General features: G+C 33.6%; 1 protein-coding gene across 2 annotated transcripts in view; it reads left to right on the top strand.

Moving 5' to 3' along the window:
• Window positions 1-646: 646 nt before the first annotated feature.
• Window positions 647-20,327, top strand: part of LOC115447927 — a 61,840-nt gene continuing 42,159 nt past the window's right edge. For both annotated transcript variants that reach the window (XM_030175230.2, XM_030175228.2), the window contains exon 1: window positions 647-777. The gene's annotated coding sequence lies outside the window, so the exon portion shown is untranslated. The remainder of the gene's footprint in view (window positions 778-20,327) is intronic.

Below are 20,327 nucleotides of genomic sequence, written 5' to 3'. Positions count from 1 at the left end.
CTATTTCTGCTTCCAAGCAGTGTCCAAGTACCTTTAGGTTCTATTTTGAAAGAATGTGTCGAGACTGTCTCGGTGTCGTTGTATTTCAGTACAATTACAGTGCTGAGCTCTACGGTTCGATCCCCGAGTTGGGCAAAGTGATATTGTATTTTTCTAGTCAGTATCAGCATACAGTCTGAAATTTGTATCCGATATGATGATAGACTCGACCCCTTTCAAATCAAGGGGCGAAGTACACATGACGGAAAATGGGTGCGTCAGTTGCCCCTCTGCCTACCCCTTCGGGAATAAAAGGCGTGAGTGTGTGTGTACCAAATAATTACAAGATACTATGAGTCATAACTATTTCAGGGTGACAAACACAATTCCTTAGAGTTCATGATCCTTAACTGAAACTTCTGTTAGGTTAGCACAATTTTATATGTTTCTTTTTTTATTAGTCAAATTACGACAGTTTTTGAGTAAACACACACTCAGACACAGCATATATCAACAAAACAGCATACCATAAAAAAATTACACGAGTGATTATGAATAGTTCCGAATGAAAACATGAAAATGTCCTATGATTCAGCCGTGCATCAACATCTCGAGGTCATCAATATATTGTTTCATAAATGGATAGTATATAAGAAGTCGTCTCGACACGGATACGCTTGTTCCGACGGCACAACGAAGAGGGCTCGACGTATAGTGGTGGGAAATAACACTGTGGACTATTTTTCAGTTGTTGTCAGTGTTCTGTGTTACTGTGCAGTGTGGTGGACGTGAAAAAATGTGAGTCAATTTTTTTTACATTTTAAGAGCGCGCGTTGATGTCTTTTGTGTGTGATTTTGACTGATTTTTGGATGTTAGTGATGGGTATCCGGATGATTTTTAGATGTTATTTTAGAAAATGATTTATATAAATCAGGTTTTAGAAATATTTTTTATATAATTTTGTTTTTTCAACTTTATTGAAAAATATTAAATAGATCATAATTTAATTCGACGGTTATAAAAGAAAGTAGTATTTATATTACATAAAAAGTTTATAACATATTAAAACATTACATGATATTAAATTTATAATGTTTCACTTTTAATCTAGTTGGAGCAATTAATGGCAACAAACAAATTAGATATTAAAAATATTATATCAGAAGAGACCATGCCATAAATCATTTAATATGTTCCCCAATAATTATAGCATCAAAGATTGCGCCATCAAATTATCGTATCAAAAGCTTTTACATAACTGAACTTCTAAAACGCATTGAAATATTTACATTTTCACTTACCACGACCTTCTTGATACGAATACTTTTACTTTCTTCCAGTTATTTTATCAGCTACATACAATTTGAACATTGAAATTTAAAATAAACAAGACACTTATTATCTCATAAAAAATGGGAAATTCTATTATAAAACTAAAGTCGAATACAATTTACTTATAAGGAATACATTTATTTCGCATAACTTAAAAAGTATACCTCTTTAAAATTCAAATGATTACATAGTTTTTACAGCGGGTTTTTCCGAATATGTTTAAGATTTTATTATTCTATTTATAAACAAGATGATTTGTCTATAAATATCCCACAGGTGGGACGAGGTCTCCACACGTATTACTATAAGTATATCTGTATTTATTTCATTATGATATGTTTTATTGACACACAACCAAACTGAAGAAAATCTGTGCAGTTCTTTAATGAAACGTGTTTTTGCGTTAACTGATCGAGATTTCGCGCGTATATATTCAATAATTATAAATAAACGTATTTTTTTAATCTAAGACAATAATTTAAAAGAATGATATAAATTGTGATTATATGTATCACAATTCAATGAAGGGTTTAATGAAAAATTTGAATTTGTATATCTGATAAATAAGAAATTTTAAAAATAGTATAAATGAATACTCGCAGCTCTTAAAATATTTTTACAATTAAGTTATAACCAACATTTTTGATTTGTTATTATTTTATTGGTTAACATATAAATAAGTATATAAAATGGAATTCCTCGCGCGTCTATTTCTCTTTACCCCTGCGTTTAACACTACAACCACTGAGCAGGTTTGTGGTTTATGCTATTTTCTATATTTGTTGAAGATAGGCAATAGAATCATTGATAGATAACCTTTTAGTTTTCTTTAAATTCATTTTGAAAATTTTATGTTTTAAATGAAGCTACATATAATTTCTTTTACACAACAGGCCAGCATAATTGTATCGACTGTCTAGGAGTAATCATCTCTCGTCAGTCGACATTCTATTGGACCCCACTCCACTTACCATCAGGTGCAGTACGGTCACTTTGTCGTGCATACAAAAAAAAGAAAAGTGGGATTTGCTCTGCCCGCATAAAAAAAATTGGTAAATTTTACCTAAATCTATTTGTATATAGATACTAAAAGTAACATACATGTCGCAACTCTGGGGCAAACAGAGTCTATACAATCAATAATATCACAGCAAATATAAAATTCTCGCTACACTTTGTAACATACTATATGTCATGTCAGCACATCAGTTTTGGAAGTTAGTTCGTAATATTGCAATAAAACCGGGCTTCTACCGATATGGCGTATCGCAATTGATGGCATCCCCGAATATTATTATATAATAATAAGTTTTTTTTTGGGCACAAAAGAATTCCGAATTACGTAAACTCTGACGTCAACCCGGACACGAGGGCCTGTATGCAAATATCTACAATAGCCGCGACTATCTCGCAGCCGAATTTAATCAATTGAATGATTTTTGGTTGAACATTTGTTCTAAAAATATTTTATGATTTTTAAATTTAATTTACTTTTTTTATTTTGGTTTATACAACGAATTGATTTTTATAGGGATGCTAAAAAAAACTGATATGAAAACTAAGTCATCATTGGAAAATAATTACTTTAATAAAAAAATATAATATCTTTCGACATTTATCAAAATATTGTATTTTACTCTTACTCTAAAAGTTACCCAAAAAAAAATCTTTTGACATTATGTACAGTACAACGTTATAATCATTTACGGAGGGAATTATTTAGTTAATATTGGTAAATGACAATAAAAACATTTTTATTAATGGCTACAACATTGGACACTTATAATATAGGACAGGATCTGTATGTTAAATTAATAATAATTCGAAACTAAATGTGAAATGTCCCGCTCTCCCTTGAACATAACTGATCTATGTGCCTCTGTGTCCTCTTGGTACTGCTTTAGTGGTACACATCATTCACATGGGGCGTTGTATGTTAATAAACATGTTTAATTCTATAAAAAAAACTTTTTTAACATAATAAATACCTTCTTTCGACAATTTATTGCATAATAATCAATGTTTAGTAATTACATTAAACAGCGTTCTTAATGTCAATTTTAATTGTGTGCTTAAAAGTCTTCCTTTTGCCTGAAGAGGACAATCAAATGGCATAATTATTATTTTTTTCAAGGTGGTTGAGGTATATTTGTCCATTATTAATAGAAGGCAGTGAGCAAAAATAAATTCTTACGATCTTTATAACCTAACCTTGACGTAACATTGGCAATATGTTTTTTTAAAATGACAGTCGAATTGATAACCTCCTTCTTTTTTTAAAGTCGGTTAAAAACAAGTTAAAATAATAAAATAAAAAACCAAACAAACGTCCATCAAGCTTTTATCCCCGCCATGTATGTCTCATGATAGGGGTCGATCCTAACACCATATTGGGCACAAATACCAGACTCTGGGTTAATACTGAGCAGAAAAACCAACCATCACTTTCCCCAACCCAGGAACCCCAAGTGGCGTATCGCGTAGGCAAACAACTAAGCGACCAAGGCAGTCAAATCAGTAAAAGTAACCTATTTCTATTGTTACCATGTCTCACACTGTCCCATGCAGTGCCAGGCTCCCGAAGAGTTTATGACACGTGCCTCTATTATTCTAAACAGGTATATCACAATAATCTTATTCAAATTATTGCATAAACAATATTAATTTATGAATATTAACGAAACTAGATCACGAATTTGAATTTGTAAATATTTTGATGTATTCTTTCGTAATGCGAAAACTGGATCGATTTTATTGAAACTTTATCTTAATAATAGCTCTTTTAGGCCTACAATGTGTCATAAAACTCCGAAATAGCATACACACCTGCCTTTTATTACAGTGGGGTAGGCAGAGACGCAACTATTGCAGTCACTTATCGTCATGTGTATTTCGTCTCCTGATGTTATAAGAGGCGAGCCTATCGCCATATCGGACACGAATTCCAGGCTATAGAATCATACTCAGCATACCCTAATATTATTACCGGGATTCAAACCCGATACTACATTATATAGAGTGGTATATCGTAGGGTTTGTATTGTTTGGTGCAGGCATAAAAATCTTAATAAATTATTAACTTTCAATACCGGTTGTTGTGTAAGTGCGTCGCGGGGTTAGTGATGGCTTGTCGCGAGCCTTATGAGAATCGAGACATGTTTGATTGTGCTTGGGTGGACGAACTTCCAGATTAACATGTGGCTACCAGTGCCTGAGAAAAGAACTTTAAAATTCTTATCTATAATATATAAAGATGAAGAATTTGATTGAGCTAATCTCAGGAACTACTCAATCGATTTGTTTTTTTTTTCACTAAAAGAAAGTTACATTACTCCTGAGTGGTATATTTTTTATCCCGGGAAATTATTTATCCAAGAAAACCGTTTTCAGGCAAACAGAGCCGTGGGTAAAAGCTAGTATCCAATTATTACATTGTCTAAAATATCTGTTATACCAAAATTGCTAGTTACTTGTCATCAAAAATATATAAAATTGTAATTACACTAGTCAAAATATCATGTTAAGTGTCGATGTTACTAAGCGATGATGACCCTCTCTAAACAAGATGTCTAGTAAACTTCTTGAATTATACACACCGCTCTCACTAAATAACGTAACCAATTAGTGTAACTACACACCGTTTTATCGCGTCAAATAATTTGACAACCAAAACACTACCTGTATTACTGATTAAAACATATATTTAAACACCAATGATCAGATATTAAATATCAGTAGGTTAACTTTAAATCCTACGTTTTATAGGAGTCAAGTTTCATAGGATTATTGGATGCTATTGCAATAGGATACCGTCTTAAAATTATTATTTTATTGCCTGGAGCTTAGATAATTGTATAGATTTTATTACCAAGTGATATCAATTAAACAGTTTTTATAGCCTAGCATATGAATAGGTAATGTTATTCAATGATTTAGAAGATATAAAACACGTAATGTCAGAATAAATGCACTACCGGCTTTAAAGGAAAGGGCCATTGGAACAGGCCGGCATAATTGTGACGATTATGGATTGTCATCTCTCGTTATTTCTCCTTATTAGTCTAATAGACTAGATTGTAATTAATGCTAAGAATGTAATCCTTACAAAAAAAGGAAAATAAAAACTCTCGTCACTCGATATTCTTGAAACTACTTCGAAATTGAACCAGTTCGGATATTGTCATTTTTTTTTATATATTCTCCCTTTTTTACATCAAAACCGCGATAAAATCCAATAATTTTAGGTTTTATTACGTTGAAGTTAGTACCGTCAGGTACGATGTAGTCAGGATCAAGCCTGTAGAATTGGAACATGTTGGGGTCATAGGAAATCTTACCTTCACTTCACTTCACACAACGTTTTTTAAAACAATGTTACTAAGCCGGTATTGCAGACAAATATTACAACATAGTAACTCTACCACATGAAAACTACAAGATATGAAAGATTTCTATGTAGTTTCACTTTACTAACAATTTACATCTTTACACTCTCTTTGCTTTCGCTAGACACGACTTTTTAATCTTACACGGTTCCTAATGCTCGAACATCAGATTTTAAGTTATGTATGACACAATGATAACATCATTAAGTGTTTGATAAACAGACAGTTTAAATGATAATTTTATTTGCATTTATTTGTGTTTTTCGTGAACTATGACTTTTTTATTGGTTAGTAATGGGCCTGGTAGATGTCTTGCCACACATAGTCTTCTACGTAGACCATATTTTATAAAGAGTACTCATTAGATCGCGGTTGCTGCACTTGTTGGGTCCAAAACGAACATATCTTTCAAGCTAGTACTAATTACACTCATAAAAAATCATGGAAATCACTGGCGGTTTTGGATGTTAAGGCGTACGCAAAAAGTTTGTAATTTTTTTAATTTTCTAAAATTATTCTCTCAAACAAACCTACTCCTCATATTGCAAACATAACAATAAAGGAATCAGCCAAATCGGTTCAGCCGTTCTCGGGTGGCCATAAAGGGAAGGATTAGCGATGTGATATGTGGGGGAATATTTACGATTTTGGAGTCTGGAAACTTTAGTCTATAAGAAAATATATATACCAAATCAGGGTTGCCATACTCTTAATTTAAAGCAACTAAATGTAAATTGGTGTTTTTATAAAAGACGTAATCGATTAAATCATTGAAATTAAATTGTCAAATAAATTTTAATTCTTAATATCGCCATAAATAATAAATTCTATGATTCCATAGAGTACAGACTTTGTCCTTAGAGAACTGGTCCAAAGTGGTTTAGGGTTCCGTGGGAGGGTTTGTAAACTATTGGTAAATATTTATTTGATACTTGTTACTAAGGCTATTAATAACTTGTTAGTACAAATAGTCGTTTATTACTACTAATTGGTAGGTTGCTACCGTATATGGAAAAGTCGCTTTATTGACTTGAAAGGAGTTTGGATCCAGGATAACTATGAATAAAAAAGTTATAAGCGAAAATGTTAAGAAATTCAATGTTAAGAAATGTCCATTGCAACGTCATCAGAACGTGTGTATATAAGGTTCATAATACTTTTTTATAGTTCTACGACCAAAAGTTACTGGACCAAAGTTTTAGAGAATTTAATTTGCAACAAAAAATGTTTATACATTTTTTTTGTCAGATAAATAGTTTAAGAGATACATCGTAAAAACCATTTCAACCCCTATTTTCAAGATGGCGGCCGTGGGACAAGGGTGGCGACCCCACAAACTTGGTTTTAGCTTTACACTGACCCCCCCTACACTTCAAAAAAATAAAATTGCGTCCTCTAAAAAACGCAAGGTAAGGCCTAAAAAATGTAACATTTCAATGGACTAAGTACCTTTATGTCGTGTCGGATTCCCTTTCAAAAACTGTCAACCTACGCCAGTTACCCTGTGCTAATCAATGACAGGAAAAATAAGTCTTACTGGTTAATACTGGAATGTGACCAGGAACGGACCTTAATAGATTTACATATGTTCAGTTGCCAATCGTGTAAATAAAAACCATAAAATACCTACGGAACCTAAATTATTAACGCAATAAAAAGAGAATTTATGTGAAAATATAATTATCAACCATTAACCTTTAGTGAATTTAAATAAAATCGTTAGGAAATAAAACAGTCTGACCTATGTCACCCATTTTTTTTAGTCTGGGAAACTTTTCCAATGGAGTTGTATTACTTCTTGTTTTTTTACTTTAATGATACCTATTTAGTGCTACGTAGTTATTGTTAGCTGTTGCTAAGAGCAAAGATGCGGATTTAATTTTATACATATACTAGTTGTTGCTCGTGACTCCACTCGCGTAAACGGAATATTAAATTATTCCTGAACATTTCCCGAGATTCATAGTAGTCAACGTGTTTATCTACTTATCTGTGTGCTATATTTCCAAATTGATTCTTTAACCTTGACACTGCGATCTCATACTTTAGCGTACCTAGAGATTATTTTAATATTTTTTTGGTGGTAGCATAAAAAGGCTCTTCGATTACAACGAATAGCCCGCATCACGCGAGGCCCTTTGTGATCGCGAGGCTTTTTCTATGGAGAGCAAATATATTTCTAGGGTGGGCGCCGTCCATCCTTGCTGAAGCTACAACCATAGTCCTAAATTTGATCCCCTTTTTAATGGACACGATAAAGTACACTTATGTACCTGACAGTAAGTTCAGTTCAAACAAAACAATCAACGAAGTCAACTGATAGATGATTTTTTTTTATTTTTTTTTTTATAGATGATTACTCCTTGCCAATCGACACAATTATGCCGGCCTATTTAAACTAGAAATACACAAAAACGCGATACATTTACCTGGACCCTTATGGCGGGTTAGATTTTGATATAAATTCCAATATCAAATACATAGTGCAGTGCCAAGAACATCAACTATAACAGCCTATAAGCACATACTCCTATTACTGGCCATAAAGTAGTTTGTGATGCAAATGAGCTTGACATCGTCCGAGATGTCGCTTCGTCATTCGTTATAAAAAAAACGTAGCCATTTATCCAATTTATGTTTTATGCGTGCCGTTATCAAAACTGTTTTGATAAACTATTATTTTTATTATATTGTGATATTTTAAACGGATTAATGGCAGCTTTAATGTTGTTTCGATTATTGAGGATTTAATTCCATTCCCTACCCGAGAATCGAACCCAAGATCTTAGTTCTGCAGTCGTAATGAAATACCACTACGCAACCGAGGCAATCATAAATATATCCATTCCAACTTAAATTTACACGTCTCATAATCTTACAATTAACACTTACGAGGAGGTCCTCTGGTTTAAGTGTCCTTGTCCTGTATATAAATTCATATACCGTTAGATCTAATCACATTGCGGTGTTATTAGTAGAACCCCTGCCTACCCCTTCGATAATATAAATGTAAGCTTGTATGTGTATCTTGTCACAAGAATCACAACCAAACTTTCTTTAGAACACCCTGTATAACATCAAGGTCGTCATTTGCATGATATTATGACACCCACGTCATGTTAGTGGAATTGGAAATACCCATTTTGGGTGAAAAAAACTTGAATATGTTAAAAAGGTTAACACGTGGCAAACACTTCGGGTATTTAAGTATGATAGAAGATAGCCTAGAGGTGAATAAGATGCCGACATCTCCTTAGAGGTAGCAAATTGCAACTATATTTCAGTAGATTATAATATACATTTTCTTCAACGTGGATAAGGCGATGGTAAGCGCGATGTCATCCAGACAAAAGATACAGTGACTACTTATTGGAACACAACATGCATATTAATGCTAGAAATAACAAGGCGTTGTTTTTAAGAAACCGCTGCGGTTATCATCGGGCTATCTTGCGATGGAGTTACAGACTATTCCTCAGTTAAACAATCGCAACGGCCCCGATAGTGGGGAAAGAAAAGGGGGAAGAATGGGAACTTCCTACGATGCGCGGAGAGGAAATGTTTGTACACTTTTAGACCTTAATGTGTTATTCAACCAAGAAGAACACTACACTGTGTGTCTCGGCCCACGATAAATGGCTTCTATGCATGGGCGTGCATTCGGTGTAGAGACCAAGCGCACAAGAATTGCCTGAGGAAGGGAAGACTAGATAATTGCATACAGGAGACTTATTGAAATATCTTCATCTCAACTTATACGACTGTAATAGAGTCGGCATAACATTTTAAAGAATACATAAAGAAATTGTCTCTGGATTACAACTGACCTTTGAGACAAAATTTCCGCCGGCCATTTTTCCACACTAATTTATAAAATACAAATACATATTAACCGATGTTACGATATGACCCACAATGTTGAAAGGTATTTGACGGTGACAAAAGTAGTCACCCCGCAAGGTCAGGGGTCACGTTGCTAAACCATCTTACAAAACTCTCTGATTAGTGTGTCAATAATGCTGATTGACTTTGAATTGTATGAGCGCGGACGGAAACTATAGAAACTTATTACACACATGCATTCGTTAATACTAACAGAATGGTCTGAGCAATATGCTTACTAAATCGAAGTGTAGAGAGGCAAAACCATTGTGCGGACAATATCTGTCAATTTGTTTGTAGTATTTGCCACTACGTCGCTCGTATGCGTGCGGGTGGAATTGAATCAGCGACCACCGTTTCCGTAGTCGGTTCCACATGCGCTAAGCTATATCTAAACGTTACCCACATATCGTCACGCCTTTATCCCAAAACAGATAGGCAGAGACAAATACTCCCAAGATGTGATGGTGAGCGAATTTGTCGCCCTCTCTGAAACAAACTCCAAATCCATGTATGTTTTGACTAGTTAGAATGTGACGGTCCAGATAATCAGTCCAAAACCGCACGTGTAACTTGAATACACTATACCATCAAGTTATTATTTCCATGTAGTGTTAAGTTAAACATCATTGTTTGATTATCATAACCCCTTCAATTTCAATAATGATGTAATATTTAATGTTGATTTGTAAGAACAGTTTTTTTACATTCAAAGTAAATATTGGGTTAATAAAATTAATGATATTCGTGGTTTATTTAAAAGACGTTTAAATAATCTATTACGCATGTTAAAGTTCACGAACCTGGTTTGAGGACTTTACATTTTTCGTTAAAAACTGATTGATGTTTTGTGGGAGGTGTGATCGCCACGCTGGAAACAATTTTATTAACTGCATGGAAGTAATGGCGCGACCTAAGCAATTGTATTGTAGAGCCTGCTCTAATACTCTTTTAAGAGTATATTGTGTTGGCAAAAGCTTTTCGTTTATAAAATTGTTAGTCTTTGTGAGTCATCTAAATAACTTTGGAATCAGATATTGTAACTAAATCATTGTTTTTTTTTTTAATTCTAGATTTATTGTGGACTGGTTTAAAATTTTATCGCTTTTTAATATATACTTTGAAGACTATTTTATTAACATAAAATTTTAATAGGCTTTTTACATTTTAAAATTTAACTATTTATTTTATTTTTATTTTAAACGTTCCTGTTATGTACTTATAAATTATGCCTTTTATACCAATAATCGGATTGACATTTTATATTCACTTTTATGCCATTGTTTTTATGTTTTTAAATCACTCATTGGAACATTGTTTAAGTTCTCAATAATGCTTCGACGCGACATCGGAATTTCACGAAAACAAGTTTGAGCATCACCTCAACTCGCTTACCTTATTACGCAATCATAGGCACATGATGTACTCGATAAACATATCGATATATTGCTAGGGATGGGCAATTGTCGATATCCTTGTGATAAAATGGCTTTACGTGTTTTCTAGTTTTATTGCTAGTACTGTGTGGCCAGTTTTACTGTTGAATAAGTCTGGGATTGTAAGATGGTCTTATAAAACATCTATGTGAAATAAGGGCACAGTTTTTGTCTTTTGTAAACATTTTGGGGTTCCAATTGCAATATTAGGCCTCCTAATGAGAGAAATAGCATCCCTATAGCAAACCTTCATTTCATTTGACCTTTGCAATGTTTGGATGCTTGTAAAAAACAATCAGAAACTGTTTATTAAAATTTGACATAAAAAGTATAAGTCCTCAACTAACATATCAGTTATTATTTTGAAAACATGCCAGTGAGACAATTATTTTGAAAAAGAGTTCCACATAGACGTTAATGTGGATAAGCTAGCTTGTTAAAACAAAGAAATTTCACATTTAATTGCAATTGAAATATAGATTTTACGTTTATAATCCAAAAACACTTTTGAAAATAGTCGTGACGTCCAAAACTGCGCAGTTTTAATTACATCTTCATGCGTAACATTACCAGTTCGAAACATACGCGTTCATAGAATCATCACGCCCTTGACATCAATAGAGTGAACAGCGATAATAGAATTAAAAAATATTTCTACAAGTCATTAGGGTGTGTCATTCGATACTCAATGGCTGAATGCCGGTGGCAGGTGACAAGCGCCACGCTGCGCATGCGCAGTAACTCGAAGACTTGATAATATAGAGTTTAAATTTCTACCTTTTGCTTGCGGGTTCGTCCACGTGGAATTCAATTTGCGATATATTTAAATACTAGCTTCCGCTCGCAGCTTCGCCCGCGTGAATTTCGGACTTCAAAAATGGAGCCGGTCGCGAACGTTCGAGAATGTTCGTTTTACGAAGCTACTCGCTAGGTGATTCGCTAGCCCCTAGGTGCCAAGCAAGCCGCCTGCCTGTGCGTTCGCGACCTTATATATGTACAAAAATAATCCTTATAGCATGATTCAGTATTCACGCATGATGGCTTATTATTAGCGTATTTCATGTATAACTTTGGTGTTTCTATACCGATTTCTATGATTCTTTTTTATGAAATATTTAATAATGTTAACTGTTTTAATTAGGGATGACTGAGAGTGTTATAAACGTAAGAGTAGACAAATATAATGAGAAAGCTTCGAACTGCTAAGCTATCGGGAGTTACACGTGTTATTGTGAGTCAACCATAAAAGATAGACATATGCTGTCGTGGGATATTTTTACATAATTTTAAGGAGAACATTTCCGTCATACATGATTTCTGTGTAGCTTTAACCATTAAGGTTGCACACGCGACGGAAGCTTAAAAAATGGAGTAACTTCTCCCGTTTTCCCAACATTTCCCTTCACTGCTCTGCTCCTATTAATTGTAGCGTGATGAAAAGTATACTATAACCAGCACAGGAGTATGACAAGTAAATGTACCAAGTTTCGTTAAAATCCGTCGAGTAGTTTTTGTTTCTATAACAGTTATACAGACAGACAGACAGACAGACAAAAATTTTACTAATTGCATTTTTGGCATCAGTATCGATCCCTAATCACCCCCTGATAGTTATTTTGGAAATATATTTCATGTACAGAATTGACCTCTCTACAGATTTATTATAAGTATAGATTAGCCTGTCGTCTTGGAGTTTAAACTATGACATACCAAATTAAAATAATAACAGATTCACTTTCAATATCTCATTGGTATGGATTTTACTTCGGTTGCAAGAGAAGCCTTTTATTGCATAAAAATCACACTTGTTTCAATGTTAAAGTGACACTAAGTGTTTGGATTTGTATCAGTGCTTAAATACACATCTCTACGCAGTTTTTTTGCATACAATAATGAAATGAAATGAAATGATTTTATTTAAATCTGTAAAATGTTATACATTATTTAGATTCCGTCAATATTAACTCTACCACCAGTTCGGAAAGCAGTTTTCACCAGAGAAGAACGGGCAAGATACTCTGGTGTTGCTCTTTTCAATCAGTTTAGGGTAAAGACTACAGTACATGATAAAGTGTGCAGAGAAAAAAAAAGTTTAGAGCAGTTCATTTATAGGCTCGTGAAATATCCTTATTTATTTATTTATTTATTTTTATTCCTATAAATAAATTTACTACCTAGTAATTTTTTATAACTATTGAGACTTAGAGCGAGTTGTTAGTTGTAAGACTTGCAATAGTGTTTTATTTCAATCATATCCAAAAGGATCAACTCTGTCGGTATTTGTGAAACCAACGATTTTTATGTTGCCAAGACAACAATAGTTTTATGTAGCCCAGTAGAATACACAAGATGGAAATTGGGCTTTGGCAAAACCAGTTGCGCCTCTGTTTACCTCCCTCTGTCCACCCCTTCGGAGATAAAATGTGTGAGAGTGTTAAAGTGGTAAATATCACCTGATGGGAAGTGCAGCATCATTGAAATATAACAATCAAGAGATAGACAGATTGTGTTATTATAAGTATATCGGGTAATTCTGAAACGCGATTTCAACCACTTTTTTAAATGTCTTATGATTGTTAATCTGACAAGGGCGACTTATACAATCACACTGGACTTTTGGGTGAGCTCTTCAGGCCTTCGCAACCGTTAGAAATTAAGTGATGACGCTCAGGGCAAGCAATTAACGGGTTACGAACCTCGGCTCAGGTCACTGGGAGAGGATGAAACATCAACGATTATGGAATAAGCCACTGTTCAGATTTGATGTATGGTAGCCATTTTGGTACAAAATATTAGTATTCTCTTCAAATTTTCGTATTTTCTATATCCTGCAGATACATCTTTTGCAACAATTTCACAACGTGATCTGAATATTTGCGTAAACTTTAGCGATATTTTACAATAAATATTGATATCACTTTCCCTTTTTTTTTACCTCTTTTGTAAATTTGTTGTAATATTGCAAAATGTTTGTGGTTTTTTTACGTGAGTTCGCGTGTGTGACAAAATATTATTATGTTTCTGATGATATGATTCATCACGATTAGGTCAATGAGGTGATCTCTGCTTTACCTAGAATAATTATGTCTGCAATCCGATGGACGTATTACGACTTGGTCCTTTTCTATTTTATTTTTGTGTCGACCTTACCAGTAAATGATCTACAGTTAGCCCCAAGAATAACTGGAAATTTCAAGACTTGAAAACCCTCCTACATATTAACATTTCAACATCAACCAAAATATTCTTTTTTTATGTAAAATAAAATAATCTCTTTAAAGTTTATTTTATTAAAGAAACGATTGTCGTTAAGAAAACTAAAGTTTAAAAGCGAATACAATTTTTTAGTTTGTTCAGCTTCTTTTACGGCTGACTGTAAATGGGACTTAAATAAATTATACAGAATCGTAAATAAATTCTAATTAAAATTTACTCAATACTGACGCTAAATAATACGAGCATTTCTGAATTCAGCTTAAAGATTAGAAGCCAAGGTATTTACTGCTCATTATGAGACTTAACATCATGCCTCACACACACATGTAAACCGAAGTGTAATAAATACCTCTGAAATATAAATATTACAAGTATATTCATCTTTCTCATCGCCAATAAGTCACAACCTTGGATAAAAACTATCAAAACAAAATAAAAGAATAGGCCAAATGAATAATACATACCAAATCATTTATACATGTCAAAATTAGTATGTGCGTGTTATTTCCTATTTCCGTTAGATAAAAAATCATTAAGACATCGCATAATTAACACAGAGTTCAATAAGTGACCTCTGCCTGGTCGATGCCAATTTGAAAGCGAAACCGACGAAGGTGTTAAGGGATCTTCCCGTGACGTAGCCTGGATGTAGGTCGAACCGAAATTTGCCATCCCGTCTGTCCTCGTAATTATTTAATTGCTAAATATGTCATCTCTTTTGAATTTTATTGCATTATAAAAATTTATATTAAAAAATGCCATGCTCGCCGCCGCTTTGCATATGCCACCTGGAGTCATAAAAAGTTACGCTATTGGGATCTTCTGATGTAAGGATATTCATCGCTCATAAAGCTTCTGAATACCCGGGAATCATGAATACTTTGCCTTAAAGCAAATACCAGTATTTTAAAAAGCTCTTAAATGAACATAGTAAAGGGCTGGAAACATCTTTAAAGCACACCAGATGGAGTTTAAACTATAGACAGTTAGGAGTTGATGAGTCAATAACATAAATCAAATTGAAGGTATACAGATTTAAACGTATCAATATTTCCCAGTGTCACAACATTGCCTCCGTGATCATTGTTGAAAATACAAATGAGGCAATTTAAATGTTAATAACAAGTCGCCTAGTAATCAATATTCGAAGAATTAAAATGTTTGCAACATATAAATAAACAATATCAGCAGTACCATTTAATTACCTATTCTTTTGATCCTACAAATTGTTCTAAGTAACCACATTTTGGTTCCAAAACGACTATAAAAACAATATGTATAGATGCTTTAACCTACAATTACAACAGTATTAAACATCGAGAGCAAGACGATTATTTCGCTTTTAACGCGCGGTGCATATATTGTGCTCCCACGTAAATTATGATTGGGTATACTGACATAATGCTATGCTTTTACCAGAATATAATAATCAAAACATATTTTGTATTATATCTTAAATTGGTATATTTGGGACGTTTTTATACACACACGCCTTTTATTCTCAAAAAAGTAGACTGAGGCGCAACTGGTGTACCCAATTCCCACCGCGTGCATTTCGTCCCATGATAGGGGGCAAGTATATAGTCATATTGGGCACAAATTCCAGACTCGGGGTGATACCAAATAGAAAAACCCAATATCACTTTAGCCGACCCGGGGATCGAACCCGAGACCACAGCTCTACAATCCTACCGTATACAACTACGCCTCCGCGGCAGTCAAGTTTTTATGTCACTCAAAATTCCCAATTTCGCCTAGCAACTGTTTTTTCCAACTACTTAAAATTCAAAGGATAAGTTAGAGATTTTAGATCACGTGGTCATTATGCTAACCTCACAAATACCAGTTTTAAATTCAGTTTTCGGTTATAAATAAATTACGAAAAATCAATTTCGTTTTGATCGTAAACATGTCTTTTGGTGTGATTTCTTAATATTTTATGGCGGCCAATAAAATAATATATCTCATTTAGTTGTTATGATTGATTGATCTGGTTTTAAATTTAGAATGTTATTTTTTTTATTTCGACCACTTCACTTCGATTTATTTTTTTTAACGCGTTTGGTTGATTGAGGAATGTATTTTTACATTGAGCTATTTTAAACATCAGAATCAGAGTTCTGCGGCTTGTCTGATTGTAACCTCCTCTGATAAAATAACAGTAGCTCAATGCATGTTTATTTTTCAATAATCATTTTTATAAAGGCTATGGTAATAAAAAAATATTTTCACTAGCGATTAAATTGATCTTGATATCACAATAACCAACTAAATTTGGACTGTTGAACGAATTTGGGTCAAATTTGACACGCATATAAACCAAATTTGATATATAATTTTAACATCAATACTTTCACTGGAAAAGTATATAATCTAATTTTATTCAGAAAAATATTGATTATTATTTAGTATAGTATATTGGTAGCATTTCTTCGGTGTACAACAAGCTTAAGTGATGACTTTCGACTAAGCCTTGCGCCCACGCACGCCTCTTTCGGCCCGCCTAGGCTTAACGTCTAGGCGTAATTGCATCTCCATTATGCAAAATGATCCTAGATAAATGATTTTGTCTGACTAAAAAAGCAAAGACTTATAGCTATTATTACATTTAACAAAGTCTTTTTGTATGACTTGAAGCTTAAATAGGAAGTACAGTGTGACTAATGGATTTGTATAAAGAGTTTATGTCCTTTCCATGATGTAAAAATTTCGCCAGGTAAGAATTCAGACACATTCCAGGCGATTTTTTCGTTCAATAACTCTTACTAATTTTACCCTAAAGATCACAATCAGTATTTCATCGATTTCAGTCTGTCAATACTGAACAATTAGCTGAATATCTTCACAGCGCTACGCTTATGATACAGCCTGTTTGACTTTGCTAATCTTTTTAATTATCGAAAAGGCGTGACGCAATGGCACAAATTAGTACAGCCAAATAAGACGATGTTTAAAATAAAGGTCGTACAAAAATGATCAATATCTTCACCAAATAAGGTCCGTTACCTTTGACTTTGACAAACAATGCGAGACAATCAAGATGTCGAGATCGTACGCTGGTTTAAACTGAGTGTTTGTTTTGTAAGATGACTGTAAGAGAAAACTATTTATAGGAGACTTCTGACATCCTAAGGGAGAGATGCTTTGATGGGGATAGGTAGTTTTGGAGAAGCAGTCTCCTAATACACCTTGAGATAAGAGATGTTATCTCTAAGGATCAATTATGAATGCCACAATTGAAGATATCAACCCAATAATACTTCTAGACTACTGCTTCACCAGTTGCTAACAAAATATAGAGGAAAATCCAAAATAGGTACTACATTTGGACATTCTAGCATCAGACACCTTGTAATGACACATAGGTTAACATGACGGTTCTCTAAACACCAGCTCACCAGGTGCTGCAGAGGTCACGATATGTTTTGATCTTTCAACAAGGTCTGGTCTCCCAAGGTCTCGATACGTCCAAACAAGTCGCTCTGTTTGTTATAACACCGTTGGAATGTTATTTCTCAATATTTAATGTAAGATGTTTAATAGTGAGCCTAACTCGCCGACCTTCGCTTACGTGATTCATGCTGATTTGTGTTTAGAGCTTGAGCCGGATGTCATCCTAATACAGTGGGTTCATTACGTTAGCGGAGACAAATAGCTGATCTGATGGCGCCATTGGTTTTGGATTGTTTTTTTTTACTAATAATGAGTCCAAGCTTGGTGATAAGCATTGATGGCATTACACTTCCCTCACACCTAAACATCAGATGTTAAGTCTCAATATCCAGTATTTATTGTCCACCTCTAATCTGCTAGTTCTTTTTTATCGACTGCATGGCAAAGTGACCTCTTACACCAGATGGTAAGATTCAGATATAATCGCAAATGCTTATCGTAATCTCCGTTAATTTCTACGCCGACTTCAGTTTTTGACTTCGCTGTAGGATGTTTATTCTAGTATTCTCATAGCATGTTCCTTTCTTATCGACTATTTTATCTACTTGCTTGTCATTTATAGCTATAGTTAAATTTATCCATATTAGGAGTTTTTCATTTTATACAGTCACAAGTTTATCAACAATATGCATTGGCTTATTCCTAACTACCATTATTTACATTTATTTACCGCGAGTGTCGTGCGATCGCAAATTTTGCTAAGGGTTAACAAATCATTTCCCCTGTTATCAATAACTAAATTCCTGTGACAAATTGCTGTTGGAGACCATTTAAGTAAACCAACCTGATTTACTTATGAATTTTCTTCTAAACTTAATCTTAGAGAATGTTGCTTATTTACAATTTAAGGTATGCTTAGATATTCGCATAGGTAAGAAAATTGTCAATTAACACAAACAACACACTAACCTTGACGCACGAAAATGCTTTGTTTTTTTAATTTACTGGTTTTCGGCCAGTTTTATACGTGAAATACTGGTTATGGATCCCAGATGCTTGTCTACGATTTTAATGTTGTAGATATTTGTGGACATTTTCTAATTAACATCTGCTTGATTACAATATTAAATGGCCTAGACACTTCGGCTCGGTGTATTAATTATTGTTGGACTGTTTCATTTCCAAATTTGTGATTATTTTGTTAATATAGACATTAGACAAAATGTTTATTATGATATTTTACTGATTTTAAGGTGACACGATACCAAGTGAAACCTAACTAATAATAACTAAGAATAACGTTTCTTGATTAATAAAATTGATATTTAAGTAATTTGTGTACACAATAAATTGCTATTCTCTTTGACGAATAAGGTATTTATTAGAGGAAAGGACATTTTCAATATTATCTTTTGAGGATAAACTAATCTACTTAGACCTACCCTTAGTCTGTGATTATAATTTTAAAAAGTACCTATGTCGTTCTAGTTAAAATGAATATATTATTTTGCGGTTTATTTGTAATCGGTAGGTATATGTATGTAAATATCAATATGATAAATATATAATAACAAATACATAGATAATATCGAAGTCGTAAGTTAGAAATTTGCGATGATTCCGATTTGATATGTCGTGTGTAGGGTATACCCTAAATAGTGTTAGGGACTCGACCTGAAACTACCTATATCCCTTAACTATGGACGTCATTTTTTTGTTACACTACCATGGACGCGCGGTCTCACGGACCGCTATGTTTTGAGTTAAAATACAACGTAAATATTAGTTTTATTTTTACGCTATTATATTTATTATTTTCTATGTACATTAAAATGAAATAATTTAGAAGCTTTTAATCAATCTTTATTTATTTCTCACCTAATTAAATCATATTAACAGTTAAAGGCACTATTTGGCATAAATTTACTTGAGATCGGTTTTAGGGCTGAAAAATTAAACTTTTTTAAAAAAATAACATTTTTATCTATAAATCTAAGGCATATTGTAACATAAAATCAAAAAAACGTCTTCTCAAATTCAAATATAAAAATTTTGACAATGGTCCAATATGTATCAAATTATTGGCAGTTTTTACACTAGGGTTTGGAACACTGTAACCGTATGACCTGTTTATAACTTATGCAATTAAAATTGGACTTTCTCTTTAGTTTTGGGGGACAAAGGCGACATGCTGTGCGCTTTGACGAGACAGTACCCTGACTACGGGGTTCGTCTAGAGCAGAGGTTCCCAAATTTATATTTCTCATAGTCCCCTTTCAAAATTTTGCTGGTTCCGGTGGATCTTTATATTTTTTTAGGTTTCACAGAGAAAGTGCTTTACAACTACCACCCATACATCGCGGGGTGCTTTGTTGGGGTCATCATGCTTTTTACGACTCCTATCAATATTTTCTGCCTGTATTGATAGGTGACGTCAAGCCAATATTTTAGTACTGTACTAGCAAACTAGATAAATTTTCGTGGACCCCGCTTGGGGCTGATACTCCTTATAATGTTATCGTCTATGCTAGAGACATCGGTATTATCTTCATAGTCACTTATATATTTTCGAATAAAATAAGCTTCTGATAAAAAGCAATCCTCAATAGTTTCCTCGTTATCAGACTGGTCTGACTTTAAAAGTAGATCATAAATAGGTATGTTGCAGCTGTGACGTTGGCGTTTGTATTGACGTAGATGCAC

The sequence above is a fragment of the Manduca sexta genome, chromosome 28 (assembly GCF_014839805.1).
Source record: "Manduca sexta isolate Smith_Timp_Sample1 chromosome 28, JHU_Msex_v1.0, whole genome shotgun sequence".
NCBI classification, from domain to species: domain Eukaryota; kingdom Metazoa; phylum Arthropoda; class Insecta; order Lepidoptera; family Sphingidae; genus Manduca; species Manduca sexta.
Note: the sequence above shows the minus strand (reverse complement) of the source record. Positions and strands in the feature narration are given on the sequence as shown.